Source organism: Anopheles funestus, unplaced genomic scaffold (genome assembly GCF_943734845.2).
Source record: "Anopheles funestus unplaced genomic scaffold, idAnoFuneDA-416_04 scaffold_194_ctg1, whole genome shotgun sequence".
Taxonomy (NCBI): domain Eukaryota; kingdom Metazoa; phylum Arthropoda; class Insecta; order Diptera; family Culicidae; genus Anopheles; species Anopheles funestus.
The window spans coordinates 23,269-29,564 of NW_026045346.1; the positions used below are offsets into that span (position 1 = coordinate 23,269).

The 6,296-nt window shown below is 24.3% G+C and overlaps 1 long non-coding RNA gene across 2 annotated transcripts; it reads right to left on the reverse strand.

Moving 5' to 3' along the window:
* Positions 1 to 212: 212 nt before the first annotated feature.
* Positions 213 to 4,401, reverse strand: LOC125774435 (uncharacterized). 2 transcript variants are annotated; one of them, XR_007420886.1, is made up of 3 exons: positions 4,328 to 4,401; positions 297 to 330; positions 213 to 241 (listed from the first exon to the last, which is right to left on the reverse strand). It is a non-coding gene; the product is annotated as an uncharacterized LOC125774435 (long non-coding RNA). The 2 variants fall into 2 exon arrangements; XR_007420885.1 differs by lacking the exon at positions 4,328 to 4,401 and adding an exon at positions 3,679 to 3,752.
* Positions 4,402 to 6,296: the final 1,895 nt, after the last annotated feature.

A 6,296-nucleotide genomic window follows, 5' to 3' on the forward strand; every position in this document is an offset into this window, starting at 1 on the left:
CTTATACCAAAACTAACTTTTAAGAAAAAACCCAACTTATACCAAAACTAACTTTTTCGAAAAAACCTAACTTATACCAAAACTAACTTTTTCTTAAAAACCTAACTTATACCAAAACTAACTTTTTCGAAAAAACCTAACTTATACCAAAACTAACTTTTTCGAAAAAACCTAACTTATACCAAAACTAACTTTTTCTTAAAAACCTAACTTATACCAAAACTAACTTTTTCAAAAAAACCTAACTTTTTCATAAAAACCTAACTTATACCAAAACTAACTTTTTCGAAAAAAACTAACTTATACCAAAACTAACTTTTTCGAAAAAACCTAACTTATACCAAAACTAACTTTTTCTAAAAAACCTTACTTTTTCGAAAAAACCTAACTTTTACCAAAACTAACTTTTTCTAAAAAACCTAACTTATACCAAAACTAACTTTTTCATAAAAACCTAACTTATACCAAAACTAACTTTTTCTAAAAAACCTAACTTATACCAAAACTAACTTTTTCTAAAAAACCTAACTTATACCAAAACTAACTTTTTCGAAAAAACCTAACTTATACCAAAACTAACTTTTTCGAAAAAACCTAACTTATAGCAAAACTAACTTTTTCGAAAAAACCTAACTTTTTCGAAAAAACTTAACTTATAAAAAAACTAACTTATTCTAAAAAACCTAACTTTTACCAAAACTAACTTTTTCTAAAAAACCTAACTTATACCAAAACTAACTTTTTCTTAAAAACCTAACTTATACCAAAACTAACTTTTTCGAAAAAACCTAACTTATACCAAAACTAACTTTTTCGAAAAAACCTAACTTATACCAAAACTAACTTTTTCTAAAAAACCTAACTTATACCAAAACTAACTTTTTCTAAAAAACCTAACTTTTTCGAAAAAACCTAACTTATACCAAAACTAACTTTTTCGAAAAAACCTAACTTATACCAAAACTAACTTTTTCTAAAAAACCTAACTTTTTCTTAAAACCCCAACTTATACCAACACTAACTTTTTCTAAAAAACCTAACTTTTTCGAAAAAACCTAACTTATACCAAAACTAACTTTTTCGAAAAAACCTAACTTATACCAAAACTAACTTTTTCTAAAAAACCTAACTTATACCAAAACTAACTTTTTCTAAAAAACCTAACTTATAACAAAACTAATTTTTTCGAAAAAACCTAACTTATACCAAAACTAACTTTTTCTAAAAAACCTAACTTATACCAAAACTAACTTTTTCTAAATACCTAACTTTTTCGAAAAAACCTAACTTATACCAAAACTAACTTTTTCGAAAAAACCTAACTTATACCAAAACTAACTTTTTCTAAAAAACCTAACTTATACCAGAACTAACTTTTTCTAAAAAACCTAACTTATACCAAAACTAACTTTTTCTAAAAAACCTAACTTTTTCTCAAAAACCTAACTTATACCAAAACTAACTTTTTCGAAAAAACCTAACTTATACCAAAACTCACTTTTTCTAAAAAACCTAACTTTTTCTAAAAAACCTAACTTTTACCAAAACTAACTTTTTCTAAAAAACCTAACTTATACCAAAACTAACTTTTTCGAAAAAACCTAACTTTTTCTTAAAAACCTAACTTATACCAAAACTAACTTTTTCGAAAAAACCTAACTTATACCAAAACTAACTTTTTCTTAAAAACCTAACTTATACCAAAACTAACTTTTTCATAAAAACCTAACTTATACCAAAACTAACTTTTTCGAAAAAACCTAACTTTTTCATAAAAACCTAACTTTTACCAAAACTAACTTTTTCGAAAAAACCTAACTTTTTCATAAAAACCTAACTTATACCAAAACTAACTTTTTCATAAAAACCTAACTTATACCAAAACTAACTTTTTCGAAAAAACCTAACTTTTTCATAAAAACCTAACTTTTACCAAAACTAACTTTTTCGAAAAAACCTAACTTATACCAAAACTAACTTTTTCTTAAAAACCTAACTTATACCAAAACTAACTTTTTCGAAAAAACCTAACTTATACCAAAACTAACTTTTTCGAAAAAACCTAATTTATACCAAGACTAACTTTTTCGAAAAAACCTAACTTATACCAAAACTAACTTTTTCGAAAAAACCTAACGTATACCAAAACTAACTTTTTCGAAAAAACCTAACTTATACCAAAACTAACTTTTTCGAAAAAACCTAATTTATACCAAAACTAACTTTTTCGAAAAAACCTAACTTATACCAAAACTAACTTTTTCGAAAAAACCTAACTTATACCAAAACTAACTTTTTCATAAAAACCTAACTTATACCAAAACTAACTTTTTCTCAAAAACCTAACTTATACCAAAACTAACTTTTTCGAAAAAACCTAACTTATACCAAAACTAACTTTTTCTAAAACACCTAACTTATACCAAAACTAACTTTTTCTAAAAAACCTAACTTATACCAAAACTAACTTTTTCTAAAAAACCTAACTTATACCAAAACTAACTTTTTCGAAAAAACCTAACTTATACCAAAACTAACTTTTTCGAAAAAACCTAACTTATACCAAAACTAACTTTTTCGAAAAAACCTAACTTATACCAAAACTAACTTTTTCGAAAAAACCTAATTTATACCAAGACTAACTTTTTCTAAAAAACCTAACTTATACCAAAACTAACTTTTTCGAAAAAACCTAACTTATACCAAAACTAACTTTTTCGAAAAAACCTAATTTATACCAAAACTAACTTTTTCGAAAAAACCTAACTTATACCAAAACTAACTTTTTCGAAAAAACCTAACTTATACCAAAACTAACTTTTTCGAAAAAACCTAACTTATACCAAAACTAACTTTTTCATAAAAACCTAACTTATACCAAAACTAACTTTTTCTCAAAAACCTAACTTATACCAAAACTAACTTTTTCGAAAAAACCTAACTTATACCAAAACTAACTTTTTCTAAAAAACCTAACTTATACCAAAACTAACTTTTTCTAAAAAACCTAACTTATACCAAAACTAACTTTTTCTAAAAAACCTAACTTATACCAAAACTAACTTTTTCGAAAAAACCTAACTTATACCAAAACTAACTTTTTCATGAAAACCTAACTTATACCAAAACTAACTTTTTCGAAAAAACCTAACTTATACCAAAACTAACTTTTTCTCAAAAACCTAACTTATACCAAAACTAACTTTTTCGAAAAAACCTAACTTATACCAAAACTAACTTTTTCATAAAAACCTAACTTATACCAAAACTAACTTTTTCGAAAAAACCTAACTTTTTCGAAAAAACCTAACTTATACCAAAACTAACTTTCTCGAAAAAACCTAACTTTTTCATAAAAACCTAACTTTTACCAAAACTAACTTTTTCGAAAAAACCTAACTTTTTCATAAAAACCTAACTTATACCAAAACTAACTTTTTCATAAAAACCTAACTTATACCAAAACTAACTTTTTCGAAAAAACCTAACTTTTTCATAAAAACCTAACTTATACCAAAACTAACTTTTTCGAAAAAACCTAACTTATACCAAAACTAACTTTTTCTTAAAAACCTAACTTATACCAAAACTAACTTTTTCGAAAAAACCTAACTTATACCAAAACTAACTTTTTCTAAAAAACCTAACTTTTACCAAAAATAACTTTTTCGAAAAAACCTAACTTATACCAAAACTAACTTTTTCGAAAAAACCTAACTTTTTCGAAAAAACCTAACTTTTACCAAAACTAACTTTTTTGAAAAAACCTAACTTATACCAAAACTAACTTTTTCTAAAAAACCTAACTTATACCAAAACTAACTTTTTCGAAAAAACCTAACTTATACCAAAACTAACTTTTTCGAAAAAACCTAACTTATACCAAAACTAACTTTTTCATAAAAACCTAACTTATACCAAAATTAACTTTTTCTCAAAAACCTAACTTATACCAAAACTAACTTTTTCGAAAAAACCTAACTTATACCAAAACTAACTTTTTCTAAAAAACCTAACTTATACCAAAACTAACTTTTTCTAAAAAACCTAACTTATACCAAAACTAACTTTTTCTAAAAAACCTAACTTATACCAAAACTAACTTTTTCGAAAAAACCTAACTTATACCAAAACTAACTTTTTCATGAAAACCTAACTTATACCAAAACTAACTTTTTCGAAAAAACCTAACTTATACCAAAACTAACTTTTTCTAAAAAACCTAACTTATACCAAAACTAACTTTTTTGAAAAAACCTAACTTATACCAAAACTAACTTTTTCTAAAAAACCTAACTTTTACCAAAAATAACTTTTTCGAAAAAACCTAACTTATACCAAAACTAACTTTTTCGAAAAAACCTAACTTTTTCGAAAAAACCTAACTTTTACCAAAACTAACTTTTTTGAAAAAACCTAACTTATACCAAAACTAACTTTTTCTAAAAAACCTAACTTATACCAAAACTAACTTTTTCGAAAAAACCTAACTTATACCAAAACTAACTTTTTCGAAAAAACCTAACTTATACCAAAACTAACTTTTTCATAAAAACCTAACTTATACCAAAACTAACTTTTTCTCAAAAACCTAACTTATACCAAAACTAACTTTTTCGAAAAAACCTAACTTATACCAAAACTAACTTTTTCGAAAAAACCTAACTTTTTCATAAAAACCTAACTTATACCAAAACTAACTTTTTCTAAAAAAACCTAACTTATACCAAAACTAACTTTTTCTCAAAAACCTAACTTATACCAAAACTAACTTTTTCGAAAAAACCTAACTTATACCAAAACTAACTTTTTCTAAAAAACCTAACTTATACCAAAACTAACTTTTTCTCAAAAACCTAACTTATACCAAAACTAACTTTTTCGAAAAAACCTAACTTATACCAAAACTAACTTTTTCGAAAAAACCTAACTTATACCAAAACTAACTTTTTCTTAAAAACCTAATTTATACCAAAACTAACTTTTTCGAAAAAACCTAACTTATACCAAAACTAACTTTTTCGAAAAAACCTAACTTATACCAAAACTAACTTTTTCTTAAAAACCTAACTTATACCAAAACTAACTTTTTCGAAAAAACCTAACTTATACCAAAACTAACTTTTTCTTAAAAACCTAACTTATACCAAAACTAACTTTTTCTAAAAAAACCTAACTTATACCAAAACTAACTTTTTCGAAAAAACCTAACTTATACCAAAACTAACTTTTTCGAAAAAACCTAACTTATACCAAAACTAACTTTTTCTAAAAAACCTAACTTATACCAAAACTAACTTTTTCTCAAAAACCTAACTTATACCAAAACTAACTTTTTCGAAAAAACCTAACTTATACCAAAACTAACTTTTTCTAAAAAACCTAACTTATACCAAAACTAACTTTTTCGAAAAAACCTAACTTATACCAAAACTAACTTTTTCGAAAAAACCTAACTTATACCAAAACTAACTTTTTCGAAAAAACCTAACTTATACCAAAACTAACTTTTTCTAAAAAACCTAACTTATACCAAAACTAACTTTTTCGAAAAAACCTAACTTATACCAAAACTAACTTTTTCGAAAAAACCTAACTTATACCAAAACTAACTTTTTTCGAAAAAACCTAACTTTTTCATAAAAACCTAACTTATACCAAAACTAACTTTTTCGAAAAAACCCAACTTATACCAAAACTAACTTTTTCTCAAAAACCTAACTTATACCAAAACTAACTTTTTCATAAAAACCTAACTTATACCAAAACTAACTTTTTCTAAAAAACCTTACTTTTTCGAAAAAACCTAACTTTTACCAAAACTAACTTTTTCTAAAAAACCTAACTTATACCAAAACTAACTTTTTCTAAAAAACCTAACTTATACCAAAACTAACTTTTTCGAAAAAACCTAACTTATACCAAAACTAACTTTTTCGAAAAAACCTAACTTATACCAAAACTAACTTTTTCTTAAAAACCTAATTTATACCAAAACTAACTTTTTCGAAAAAACCTAACTTATACCAAAACTAACTTTTTCGAAAAAACCTAACTTATACCAAAACTAACTTTTTCGAAAAAACCTAACTTATACCAAAACTAACTTTTTCTAAAAAACCTAACTTATACCAAAACTAACTTTTTCGAAAAAACCTAACTTATACCAAAACTAACTTTTTCGAAAAAACCTAACTTATACCAAAACTAACTTTTTCTTAAAAACCTAATTTATACTAAAACTAACTTTTTCGAAAAAACCTAACTTATACCAAAACTAACTTTTTCATAAAAAC